This window comes from Chiloscyllium plagiosum, unplaced genomic scaffold, assembly GCF_037043375.1.
Source record: "Chiloscyllium plagiosum isolate Xiang-an unplaced genomic scaffold, Cpla_swu_hap1 HiC_scaffold_51, whole genome shotgun sequence".
In the NCBI taxonomy this organism is placed as follows: domain Eukaryota; kingdom Metazoa; phylum Chordata; class Chondrichthyes; order Orectolobiformes; family Hemiscylliidae; genus Chiloscyllium; species Chiloscyllium plagiosum.
The window spans coordinates 16888634-16903506 of record NW_028270189.1 but is presented as its reverse complement, the minus strand read 5'-3'; positions in this window follow the sequence as shown (position 1 = coordinate 16903506).

Here is a 14873-nt window from a genome sequence, read left to right as displayed (position 1 = left end):
CATTTATCCTTAACACAAGGTTTGTAAATTTTGGTTTTAAAATGTTGTAAAAGTTTTTTGCAGAGCAAATAAAATTAAAGAAAATAACGTAAACTGTCTGAATATAACAGTTTTAAAACTTTCAACCTGTGTAAAACAAAACCCTGTCTATTCCCGGACACCATCACTTTCCAGCTACTCAAACTCCAGGGAAATATTTCCTCCCTGTCTGAACCTTCGGTTTGATTTAACTGCTTTTCAGTTCTCGTTCTGTGAGCTGTGAAGCGTTCTTTTTCCCATTTCTCCGACCCAGAAATGTGATTACAGCAGCCTTCCCACCATCAAAATCATCATTCCGCCATTTTGCTTTTGGTTAACATTTTATCACCAGCAGTGCAAAAGTGAGAACCGCAGATGCTGGAAACCAGAGCCTAGATTAGAGTGGTGCTGGAAAAGGGCTTATGCCAAAACGTGGATTTTCTGGCTCCTCGGATCCTGCCTGACCTGCTGTGCTTTTCCAGCACCACTCTGATCTAGACATATCATCACCAGCAGTAAACCATTTGTGTAACCAATTGAATATTTCCAAACAAAGCCCATTACGCGCCAAGCAAACCATTACAAGTGACCGAGTGAGAAGGGACTAAATCAAAATAGAGTTGTGGGGAGGGGGCAGCAGTGGAGATAAAGCACTATATCCCCTGCGGTGCCCACCTCTATCTAAAGGCATTGAGAGAATTGATGCACACCACATGCTCCTTCTCCAAGGACACCCAGCTGTGTAGCCTTTATCCTCAATCATGGAATAGAATCCCTACAGTGTGGAAGGAGAGCATCCGAAGAACATCACACCCAGAGCACTCCATCCCTGTAACCCTGCATTTCCCATGGCTGATCCACCTCGTCTGCACAATCCTGTATACTGTGGACACGTTAGCACGACTGATCCACTTGACCTGCACATCTTTGGACTATGGGAGGAAACTAGAGCACCTGGAGGGGCCCCACACTGTCGTGGGGAGAATGTGGGAACTCCACACAGGCCGTTGGACAAGGCTGGACTCCGGCCGTTGGACAAGGCTGGACTCCGGCCGTTGGACAAGGCTGGACTCCGGCCGTTGGACAAGGCTGGACTCCGGCCGTTGGACAAGGCTGGACTCCGGCCGTTGGACAAGGCTGGACTCCGGCCGTTGGACAAGGCTGGACTCCAACCTTGTACCTGATGCTGTGAAGCAGCAGTGCTACAGTCACAAATTAAATCAAAGCAGATGATCCCTGTTTATTGTCACATTGCTGTTTGTGGAGACTTACTGCCCTGAGAGATATCCTGAGGTTTAGAAAGTGGCAATGTTAGTTCAGTCACCTCCAGCCCAGTTAATGTGGTTAACAACAACATCAATACTCCAACAGTCATCCCGTACAAGGTCCACTCATATCTCTGATGGACAGTAACATCAGAATCAGAGTCCTGCAGTCCACACGGAGCAGGGGGATGACCACGTCCCTGTGAGCACTCACTGGGCTCTGTCGTGTTGAAGATGCAGCAAATCCCTTGTCACACAGAGGGGTGAACAGCTCCTACCCAGTGTGAACCCGCTGGGGTCTCGGAGACAGGATGAATCCCTGAATCCCTTCTCCCACACTGAATTCCTAATTCTAACTGAGTACATCCTCTTGTTTCCTCAGTTGTTTTTGACAATCTCATTCCCCTCGCACCAGAACCCGTTCCAGTGTTACAGAAACAGCAGAATGGTCAGCTGCAGCTGGTCACCTGACTGATCACTGGACATGAACGGTTCATTCTCCACAGATGCTGCCAGACCTACTGAATGTTTCCATTAATTTCTGTTTTTATTTCTGATTTCCCAGCATTTCCAGATGTTTGCTTTCCCAATACTCATCTTGTCTGTTGCAGAGGAGTTTATTGATGAGATTAGAGGGGTTTGAAAGTTGTACGTTAGGTCACACATCAGCTATGATCATCCTGAATGGCAGAGTAGGGTTGAGGGGCTGATGGCCTCCTCCTGTTCCAATGAAAGTTATCCATCGGCAACTTGTGGTAACATTTCACCTCATTACTCACTTCGCCTCCACGTCGAACACACTGTCACTGACTGAACAAACCTCCTCTGTTTGAACTAAACCTACTCATGTTCTGTGGCTCCCTCTCCTGCTACCCGGATTTAACTCTCATCATGGAATGCTGTCTCGTATTACTGCAGGAATGCCCACAAAGGGCTCAGCCTGCAGTCTGTATCCACTGGGGTCCACAATCACCGTTTATTTCATTCTTCCTCTCTCATTCTGGCTATTGAACTCTCGGTTTCAATCCATTCTCCTGTCATGCTCTTCAACATGTCCATGTGGGTGGACTAGAGGCAGCTGGGATTTAATGAAGAGAAGTGGGGATTAGGCGGAAGCACGAGGAGAGGCGACAGCAAAGACAGTTCTCATTGTAACGGCAGAGTTTCTCCATGACCCAGTGAGTGGTGAGGCACCTGAGTTTGTGGGGGAGGCAGATTCAATCAGGGATTTGGTAAGACACTCAGGCACTGACCTTTCCATCTGATTGTTAGCTCAGACAGAAAGAAAGATGCACATTTAGATAGCACCTTTGATGATTTGGGGCAATGAAGCATGCTTCCAACCCAATAATTTCAACCACAAATCTCTGAAAACACAGACACAAAGCTTTGTACTTGTACCAGGCTGTCTCTGAGCCTCCTCTTTTCTTGAGAAAAGCGTTTTGAGCTGTTCAGCCTTTTCTGGTGATTATTACCGCTGTGTTCCTGTGAGATTTGTGATTGAACCTTTATTTTCCTGTTCCTTGTGAGTGGTGAAAGTAGCAGAAACAGTTCCTGACCTGTGAGGGGTTTCGGTTGATGTATTTATATTTACAAATCCATTCCCACCTTCACATACAGTGTGAAATTGATGTAAAACTGAAGGGAAGGAGTGAGTGAGCACCCACACAATCATATGTATCTGAGTTGAATGAACCTGGCATTAGGAAAATGTGACAACAATCACAACTACTTAGAATCACAGAATCCAGTGGGTGCAGAAGGAGACTATTTGGCCCATCGAGTCTGCAATGACCTGCTCACCCACCGAACCCCCATAACCACACATTACCCATGGCTAGCCCAACTCACCTAAATTGCACACTGTGGCCATGTTAGCATGGCCAATCCAGTAACGTTACACATTAGAGGGAGGGTCACAAATTACACCCAAATGCTGGGAATTGTGGATGAAGGCTCACAAAAACTTGACTCTGACTCAAATGCTCTGCTTTTCAAAATAAAATCTGGGGGAAACTGCAACCGGAAAAAATTCTGATTATCTCAGGAGGAAGAGAATTCAAAACTTGTGCCGTTGACCCGGGGGGGGCAGTGAAAGTTCCAGAGGTCTGGGAACCATCAGAAATGTAACAGGTTGTGAGCAAGGTGGGGGTGAGACAAGGAAAAAAAGACTGTCTGTCACAGGAGAGATTAAACAGCAGAAATGGTAGTCCCTCAAGGCCACGGGAAATAGAATTGGGGCTGAGAAGGAAACAAGGTGTGCAGCTGTCAAAGAAATATATTTAAAAAACAGATTATAAAAGCATAGAGGGCAGAGTTCACAGTCTGAAATTGTTGCTTTCAATGGTGAATACAAAAAGCTGTAAAGCCTATTACAGCCAACACATACAGGATGGGCCAAGTGGCCTCGATCTGTGCTGTAACTTGCTGATTTTTTTTCCTGACATTTGTAGTTCAAGTCTGATGATGCTATTAACTTTTCAAATTGGACTGGAGTTTAATATTCTGGAGAAATGTCAAATAAATCACACTGATCACATTGTGCAGACCTTAGTCCATAACCCTGCATGTTCCAGCATTTCAGTGACATCCATGTCCTGCCAGTGGGACAGGACATACAGGGATGGTGACGGTGGTGTCTAGGACACTGTAAGCTATGATTCTGTGCGTATGATTGTGTCAGGTTGTTGCTTGACTAGTCTGCATTCCAGCTCACCCAATAAGATGACAGCAGGGTGAGACACTACAGTTGGAGCTCATTGCTCGCTAGTTCCTTTCCTTTCTGCTTTTTTTAAAATTTCTTTCTCTCTCACTCTCCCCTTTGCAGACTCTGACACAAGTGTCTCAACATTGAATCATAACAAAAGTTTTGAAAAAATCATGTCTCTACAAGAAATTCAATGGCGGAAAATATATTATTCTTGCATCAACTACATTTTAAACAAAAACAATCCTGTTCAATAAACTCTGTCTCATTTCTTCCTTCAATTCTATCAAGCGAGCTATTATATTTTGTCCCTCAGTTAACCAATCTTAATAAATATCCAATCAATTTCAGAGCAACATGCTTACAAAGTATTGAACCAATTTATCTGTTTAGGTTTTAGCATTAGTTATCAAGTCATTACCATTACAATAATTGCATAATAATTGGTCTGGGTAACAAGTATACTGAGGTTCACAATTTAATTTATTGACTATTTGAAAAATGGTACAATATATCTTTTTTTCAGGATTCTAACAGTAATTATTAAGGCATTTGCATTACAATAATTATAGTATGCTTTAGTTTAGTCTTGCTAACAACTACAGTGAAGTTTATATCTGAATTTAATCCAATCTTCCCTTGTACCTATACAGTAATATAAAAATCCATTTTATTTCCAATCAACACACCTACAAAAGAATCCATTATTTCTGATGCAACACGCACTGTTAAAAATATGACTTTTGCTCATTTGAATGATCTGTGTAATCCCAGCCTTATAAATTTAGAAAAATCTAATTACTTTTCCCTGCAACAATTCCTGTTCGTTTTTGCAGATAGCACAGTCAAATAGCAAGATGAAATTTATCATTATTCTTAAGTATGCTAATAGAATTTTGAAAATCTATATGTTGCTAATATATAATCATTGTTCATTTCAGTCCATAGAATATAGAACAGTACAGCACAGTACAGGCCCTTTGACCACGATGTTGTTCCGACCTTTTATCCTACTCTAAGATCAAACTAACCAACATGCCCTTCAGTTACTATCATCCATGTGCCTATCCAAGAGTCGCTTAGATGTCCCTGATGGATCTGAATCTACTACCACCACTGGCAGTGCATTCCACACACCCACCACTATCTATAAAGAAACTATCTCTGACATCTCCCCACAACATCCCCCATTCACCTTAAAATTATGCCACTTTGTGGGGAAAAGTCTTTTATCATCCACTCTATCTATGCCTCTCATCATCTTACACAAAGCTATCAAGTAAGCTCTCATCCTCTTTCACTGCAATGAGCAAAGCCCCAGCTCCCTCAACATTTCTTCATAAGACATGCCTTCCAGTCCAGGCAACATCTTGATAAATCTCATCTGCAGCTTTTCTAAAGCTTCTGCATCCTATGTATAATGAGATGATCAGAACCGAACACAATGTTCTAAGTGTAGTCTCACCACGGATCCATAGAGCTGCAGCATAAACACGTGGCTCTTAAACTCAATCTCCCTGCTAATGAAAGCCAACACACCATACACCGTCTTAATAACCCTATCACCTTGGATATCAGCTATGAGGCATGTATGGACATGCACCCCACGATCCCTTTGTTCCTCCACATTGTCAAGAATCCTGCATTTAATCTGAAAATATGCACTCAAATTTGAAATTCCAAAATGAATAACTTTACATTTTCCCAGGTAGAATTCCATCTGCCACTTCTCAGCCCAGCTCTGCATCCTCTCAATGTCCTTTAGCAACCTACAAAAGCTCTCCACACTATCCACAACTCCACCAACTCTCGTGTCATTGGAAACTTCCTAACCCACCCTTCCACTTCCTCATCCAAGTCATTTATAAAAAAATCACAAAGAGCAGAGGCTCCAGAACTAATCCCTTCAGAACACCATTGGTCACCGTGCTCCAAGCTGAAAACTATCCATGTAATCTCACCCTGTCTTTAATGGGCCAGCCAATTTATTATTTAACCAGGCAGGTTTCCCTGTATCCCATACCTCATTACTTTCTAATTGAGCTACCATGGGGAACCTAATCAAACATCTTGCTAAAGTCCAGATACACCACATCCACTACTCTGTCCTCACCAATGTGTTTGTCACATCCTCAAATAATTCAATAAGGTTTGTGAGGCATAACCTGCCTCTCACAAAGCCATGCTGACCATCTCTAATCAATCTATACTTTTCCAAATAATCATCAATCCTGGCTCTCAGAATCCTCTCCAATAATTTGCCCACAACTGATGTAAGACTGACTTATCGATGATTCCCAGGATTATCTCAATTGCCTTTCTTGAATAAGGGAATAACGTTTGTCACCCATCCAATCATCTGGTATGACTCAAGTGGACAGTGAGGTTGCAAAGATCGTCACCAAAACACAGTAATCCCTTGCCTCCCTTCCCATAACAACCTAAGTTATATCCTTTCTGGCCCAGGGCACTTCTCTACCCCCATGATTTTTCAGTATTTTCAGCACATTCTCCGTCTTAACATTGACCTGTTCGACCATATCAGCCTGTTTCACGTTGGCCTCACAAATAACAAGGTCCCACTCACTCGTGAATACTGAAGCAAAATACTCATTAAGGATCTCCCCTACCTCCTCTGACTGCCTGCACAAGTTTGCTTCACTTTCAGGGGTATAAATGTAGAATTATGTCTCAGCATTGAATTAATGTCAAGATATGTTGCAGTGTGCAATCACTCGATTACTTTGAATATTGAACTATATTTTAACTGAGAAAAAATTTGAATTGATTTGATACTATTTCACTTCATGCTAACATTTATTGTATTTCGAACCACAATAAGAGTTTCCTTTTTACATATATAAAACTTACTTAAAATTAATCGCATGTTTATGTAAAGAAAATAGAATTAACATCTGCTTGTTCCTTCCTTTATCAATGCCTGTTCATTTTGAATTTGTGGAAGTTGTACACTGTTGAAAGGAAGGGAAATTGTCTTCAGCTGAATATTCACATTGAATGACTGATGCATTTTAAATCAAAGTACAATGATCACGCAGTTTTGTCAATTTGTCTTTCAAAGAATTGTCATGAGATTCCTGTTTATTTAAGACTATCATTCCTTCAGTCTACTGTTATTGTAAAATATTGTTTAATTTCCAGTCCATTACACACAGAAACTACCGAATTAATTCCCATTCAAATTACTGCAATAAACAGCTGATTAGTTTTCATTTGAGTAACCACATTAAACATAATATTGCAGTCCTGGCGTCCTGAATGGGAACATTTTGAAAGGAGCTTGTGAAGCTGTGGCAGGGTCTCTATTACTAGACCCGAGGGAAGGTTTCAAATCACACCTTCAACAGAAATATATCAGGAGCTGCTCTGAATGTTGATTAGAGACTACCCAAGCACAGATGGAATTGCTTTTCAATCCAACAGTAGATCTGCTTTTATCTATTATATCAATAATCACAAAATCTGATACTTATTTGTGTCAGGTTACCAAGAAATATGTGTACACGTATCCCCCACTTTTGGAAAGTTTGCTTTAGCCACTTTGCTTTTACAAAAGATTTACATCTGTCCCTGCTTTCTCTAACTGAAAGAAATCTGAAGAGGATTTTCACTTGTACCAAAAAAAAGGAAAATGATTAATGCTTCTTTGATTTACCCCTTTTCAGCTTATGTAAGGTTTCATCATAACGCTCTACTTTCGGATCGTGGGGATACCTGTATCTAATTCTGTTGCTTATAAGTTCCTTGAGAATATTTGAAAATGTTGCAGAATTAAAGATTACAATGTCTAAGTAATGAGATTGATCGTTTCTTTTTGTTCCAAAGGGGCAAGTCCAAACAATTGAAACACATTAAACATTATTCTGTCGTGCTATAAATTGGAAATAAAGTTGATTTCTTCTTCAATAAACTAACAAATTCTACCACCTATTACTTGCCAGTCAGCTGGTTACCTACTTTGTAACTAAATGTTGTGATTTATATAAATATTACTCTGTCCTTTGATCAAAGTGAATTTGTAATTGTTGTTCAGTTTATGAATTGTCAGAAAATTGTTTTTATTTTTCCATTCACCTGTTCATTTTGACCGTAAGATTGAAATGCTTTGAAAATATTGGAGTTTGTTCATTTAAAAATAAGGTTTGCACATCTCTCACATAAGTCATTTCTTGAATTATGATTCAAGGATGTTTTCTGGTGGAATTTGAATAAATTCCCAACATTTGTTCACTTCAAATAAGATCTTTAACCCCCAGTTATCAATCTGTTGTTAATGTTTCAGCTGTTACATTGACATTGATTAGGTCATCATTCAGAGAGATCAACTGACAATTATAAACTATTTGCGGGATTATTGAATTGAAAGAAAGATACAGACGTGCAAACATGTTTTGGAAGGAATTGCTTTTTCATTCAAATGTGTAGGCTGTTCAAGAATTCTACATCGCCTTCCATTGTTTATTTTTGGCGAGAATACAAATTTATAGTTCATGTGAATTTTAATGTGTTCTGTATTTTGAGATTAGTGTCAGATTTAAGAAGAAAAGGAGAAGCAATTAATTTAGTGAATAGGAGAAACTTTCTATTCACTAAAGTTTCTGAAAACTTTAGTGAATAGTAAGCAAAGTAAATTAAATTGACAGAAGCCACTTTTAGTATAATCTGTGAATATTCAGTCAAATATTTCTAATGTCAAAAGTGTGACACTGGAAAAGCACAGCAGGTCAGGCAGCATTCGAGGAGAAGCAGAATCAACGTTTTGGGCATAAGCCCTTCATCAGGATTTTTTTCTGATGACGGCCTAATGTTCGAAAGGCCGGTCCTCCTGCTCTTTGGATGTGCCTGCTCTTTTCCAATGCCACACTCTTGGTTCTGATCTTCAGCTTCAGCTTTCCTCATTTTCCCCAAATATGTTTAATGAACATGAACTGAAAAGGTTAGAATCAGCTGTTGAACAAGACCAAATTAACACTTTTTTTGCAATGTTTATAGAGAAAACCTGTTTGAGAACATGCAACAAATCAGATCGAACATCTCTTGCCGTTAGAACCCTTGGCCCTTCATAATAAAGAATAACCATGGTTTGAACAGCCAGTGTGGTGTGTAACGACTGAACTGAAATACCAGAGGATAACGATTGCATTTATTGGAGGGAATGATAACCAGATCCTTACTGTGATAGTGGTGATTGATCTCAGGAACAATAAGATATTTACTGTGATTATTCCACTGAACAGTGATTAGATGGTCATGGAGATCTTTGTGTGGCTTTATGTGCAGTGTTTTGTTTGAACATTGATTTCAGTAACATTGAGATATTTTACAAGATTGACAATTAACTGTTAAAGATAAGTTTTAAAGGCAACATTTTTAAAAAATGTCAGTTTTATTTAGCAAAAGACATTTCTAATTATATGGAAATCCTACTGTGTGGAAACAGGCCATTTGGCCCAACAAGTCTACACTGACGTTCCAAAGAATAATCCACACAGCACCATTCTGCTCTCAGATTACTGGACATTTACCCCTGGCTAATGCACCTAACCTACACATCCCTGAACAGAACGTGCAGTTTAGCATGGCCAATTTATCTAATCTGCACATCTTTGGATTGTAGGAGAAAACCAGAACATGCAAACTCCACACAAACATGTGGCCGAGGATGGAATCAAATCCAAGTGCATAACACTGTAGGACACGAGTGTTAACCACTGATCCTCTATTCTCAATGCCCAGCCCCCATGCAACAAGTGAAATAAATGAGTGACGTGCAAAACGAAAAGTAAAAATCCCTAACAAATTATGAATGAACAATAATTAGAAAATTAATATGATCAAAGGACAAAACAATATTCAGGTGAATTGCATTGTTTAATTACAAATTTGGGAATTAGCCAACTAATGAATAACGGGAAGTGACATTTGTTTGTTTTACTGATGAAGAAATTGACTTGCTTTTCATCTTTGCAATACTGTAGAATAGCGATTTATGTGCCTGAAATGTTTGAATTAAGCTCTTTCCAATTAAATAAAATCAGTACAATCACATTGACTTCTTCATCCTTAAGACTCAAACATTCTCAGTTACTTTCCAGGAATTCAGAACCAGCAGAATTAGTTAATTTGGTTTCTTGGGAACTCGAAGAGAATAAACAGCAGATTCTGTGAATTAGTCATTAAATGTGATTACACAGCTGAAGACAACATCCCTTCTTTGCAAAAATGCTCAACTTCGAAAAATTCAAAATGCATTGTCATTGTTTAATGAGACAATACAGAGCTGTTAATTCTTTTTCATTTGACTTAACAAAACGCAGGAATTTTACATGATTTTGTTGCATGAAAAATACTTAAATCTTATTGTGATTAGAAGTACAATAAATGTTCGCATCGAAGTGAAATATATTTAAATGAATTCAACTATGTTTCCGCGGGTAAAATAAGAATTAATATTAACAATGATTGAGAGATTGTACACTACAATCTATTTAGTTATTTATGTAAAGAACTGTAATTTCACATTTACAGCAAATATTGGATTGAATGATTATTAGGTGTGAGCAACAACTGAATTATAAAATTCGATCAATGAATTTAGAAATAATGAGAAATCTCGTTTTGCTATGTGACTGAGGAATATATGCAAACAAAAAGGAATTATTGCAATGAAAAGTAATTGCAGGTCTGTGAATTTAAAGTCTGTGATTACGGAAATCATTCAAATAAGCAAACATCAGACATTCATAATTAATGTTGGATGGGAAGTCCTTGGATCCATCGTGGGAAACTTGACCTGGAAATAAAGTTTCATATTGCAGTGTTGGCACTCAGAAACAATTGGTCAAATTAAAATGTGAATCTCACTTTACTTGTTCAAAAGACTTTCTTAAATAATTGTGTAATTATTATCATGACAATGACTTGATAATGTTGTTATATGAGCAATTAAAATGATTCAATATTTCAAAAACACTTTGCTGTGATGTTGATTGAATATTTATTAAAATTGGTAAATTGTGGAATACAATATAGTAACTATCTTTATGAATTGAAGAAAAAAATGATCCATTCAGTGATTATAGAACAATTTTTTATAAGACCATAAGACATAGGAGCGGAAGTAAGGCCATTCGGCCCATCGAGTCCACTCCGCCATTCAATTATGGCTGATGGGCATTTCAACTCCACTTACCCGCATTCTCCCCGTAGCCCTTAATTCCTTGTGACATCAAGAATTTATCAATTTCTGCCTTGAAGACATTTAGCGTCCCAGCCTCCACTGCACTCCGCGGCAATGAATTCCACAGGCCCACCACTCTCTGGCTGAAGAAATGTCTCCGCATTTCTGTTCTGAATTTAACCCCTCTAATTCTAAGGCTGTGTCCACAGGTCCTAGTCTCCTCGCCTAACGGAATCAATTTCCTGGCGTCCACCCTCTCCAAGCGATGTATTATCTTGTAAGTTTCTATTAGATCTCCCCTTAATCTTCTAAACTCCAATGAATACAATCCCAGGATCCTCAGCCGTTCTTCATATGTTAGACCTACCATTCCAGGGATCATGCGTGTGAATCTCCGCTGGACACGCTCCAGTGCCAGTTTGTCCTTCCTGAGGTGTGGGGACCAAAACTGGACACAGTACTCCAAATGGGGCCTAACCAGAGCTTTATAAAGTCTCAGTAGCACAACGGTGCTTTTATATTCCAACCCTCTTGAGATAATTGACAACATCGCATTCGCTTTCTTAATCATGGACTCAACCTGCATGTTTACCTTTAGAGAATCCTCGACTAGCACTCCCATTTCCTTCTGTATTTTGGCTTTACGAATTTTCTCACCGTTTAGAAAGTAATCCATGCTTCTATTATTTTTTCCAAAGTGCAAGACCTCACATTTGCTCACATTGAATTCCATCAGCCATTTCCGGGACCACTCCTCCAAACTGTATAGATCCTTCTGCAGCCTCCCCACTTCCTCAGTACTACCTGCCTGTCCACCTACCTTTATATCATCGGCAAACTTCGCTAGAATGCCCCAGTCCCTTCATCCAGATCATTTTTTTAACGTGACCAGCTGCGGCTCCAACATTGAACCCTGCGGGACACCACTTGTCACCGGCTGCCATTCCGAAAAAGAACCTTTTATCCCATCTCTCTGCCTTCTGTCAGACAGCCAATCCTCAATCCATACCAGTAGCTCACCTCAAACACCATGGGCCCTCACCTTGCTCAGCAGCCTCCCATGTGGCACCTTATCAAACGCATTTTGGAAGTCTAGGTAGACCACATCCACTGGGTTTCCCCGGTCTAACCTACTTGTCACCTCTTCAAAGAACTCCAACAGGTTTGTCAGGCACGACCTCCCCTTATTAAATCCATGTTGACTTGTTCTAATCCGACCCTGCTCTTCCAAGAATTTAGAAACCTCATCCTTAATGATGGATTCTAGAATTTTACCAACAACCGAGGTTAGGCTAATTGGCCTATAATTTTCCATCTTTTGCCTTGATCCTTTCTTGAACAAGGGGGTTACAACAATGATCTTCCAATCATCCGGGACTTTCCCTGACTGCAGTGACTTTTGAAAGATCTCAACCTACGCCTCCGCTATTTCCTCAGCCACCCCCCTCAGAACGCTAGGATGTAGCCCATCGGTGTAAGGAGATTTATCAATTTTAAGACCTTTTAGCTTTTCTAGCACTTTCTCTTTTGTAATGGCAACCATACTCATCCCCTGACTCCCTTTAATTGTTGGGATATTACTCATGTCTTCCACTGTGAAGACTGACGCAAAGTACTTATTAAGTTCTCCTGCTATTTCCTTATCTCCCATCACTAGGCTTCCAGCATCAGTTTGAAGTGGCCCAATGTCTACTCTTGCCTGTCGTTTGTTTCTTATGTATTGAAATAAACTTTTATTATCATTTCTAATATTACTGGCTAGCCTACCTTCATATTTGATCCTCTCCTTCCTTATTTCTCTCTTTGTTATCCTCGGTTTGTTTTTGTAACCTTCCCAATCTTCTGATTTCCCAGTGCTCTTGGCCACTTTATAGGCTCTCTCTTTTTCTTTGATAGATTTCCTGACTTCTTTTGTCAACCATGGCTGTCTAATCCTTCCCCGGATAATCTTTCTCTTCTTGGGGATGAACCTCTGGACAGTGTCCTCAATTTTACCCACAAACTCCTGCCATTTTTGCTCTACTGTCTTCCCTGCTAGGCTCTGCTTTCAGTATATTTTCGTCAGTTCCTCTCTCATGCCCTCATAAATAAATTTAACTGTAACACCATTACATCCGATTTTGCCTTCTCTCTTTCAAACTGCAGACTGATCTCTACCATATTATGATCGCTGCTTCCTAAGTGTTCCCTTACTTTAAGATTTTTTATAAAGTCTGGTTCATTACATAGCACTAGGTCCAGAATAGCCTGCTCCCTTATGGGTTCCATGACAAGCTGTTCCAAAAAGCCATCCTGTAAGCATTCCATGAATTCCCTTTCTTTGGATCCACTGGCAACATTATTTACCCAGTCCACCTGGATATTGAAGTCTCCCACGATCACCATGACCTTACCTTTCTGACATGCCTTCTCTATTTCCCGGTACATGTTGCGCCTCTGGTCCAGACCACTGTTAGGAGGTCTGTACATAACTCCCACAATGGTTTTTTTGCCTTTGTGGTTCCTCAATTCCACCCACACAGACTCCACATCATCCGACGCTATGTCATTCAGCAACATAGATTTAATGTTGTTCTTAACTAACAAGACATCCCCGCCCCCTCTGCCCACCTCCCTGTCTTTTCGATAAGTTGAAAACCCTTGGATGTTTAACTGCCAGTCCTGACCCCCCTGTAACCACGTCTCTGTGATGCCTACCACATCATAATCATTCACGATGATCTGTGCCCTTAGTTCATCTGCTTTGTTATGAATGTTACCAGCATTCAGGTAAAGTGCCTTAATACTAACTTTCTTATCATTAGAGATATTGGAAGTCATAAGATGTCCTAAGTTATCCTTCCTTTTTGCTGCATTCCCAGTCTGTCTCAAGTTTAAATCTGCCTGCACATATGCAATCCTGCCGCTTATCTTTCCATTTAACTCCATACTCTCGGTCGCTTTCACTTTCCCTTCCCCCCCCACTCAGAAGTTTAAAGTCCTACTGACCACCCTATTTATCCTCTTCGCTAGAACATTGGTACCTGATCGGTTCAGGTGGAGACCGTCCCAACGGTACAGATCCCCCCGGTTCCAAAACTGATGCCAATGCCCCATGAAGTGGAATCCCTCTTTCCCACACCAATCCCTGAGTTACGTGTTTACTTCCCTAGTTTTCTTATCCTTATGCCAATTGGCACGTGGCTCGGGCAGTAATCTGGAGATTATGACCCTTGAGGACCTGTACTTCAATTTCCTTCCTAGTGCTCGATAATCCCCAAGCAGGTCCTCCACCCTAGCTTTGCCTATGTTGTTAGTCCCAGTGTGGACCACAACAACTGGATTCTCCCCTCCCGCTCCATTATCCTTTCAAGCCGGTCAGAGATGTCCCGAACCCTGGCACTGGGTAGGCAACACACCGTCCGAGACTCCCGATCCGGCTTGCAAAGGATATTGGGATCTGTCCCCCTAATTATAGAATCCCCTATAACAACTACTTGTCTTTTTGCTCCCCCCTCTTGAATGGCTTTCTGCACAATGGTGCCATGGTCAGCTGGCTCATCCTATCCAGAGCCCTTTTCCTCATTTGTACAGGGAGCAAGAACCTCATACCTGTTGGACAAGGTCAAGGGCTGAGGCTCCTGCACTCAGGTTCCCCCTACCTGCTTCACTTATAGTCACACTCTGATGTCCCTGATCACTA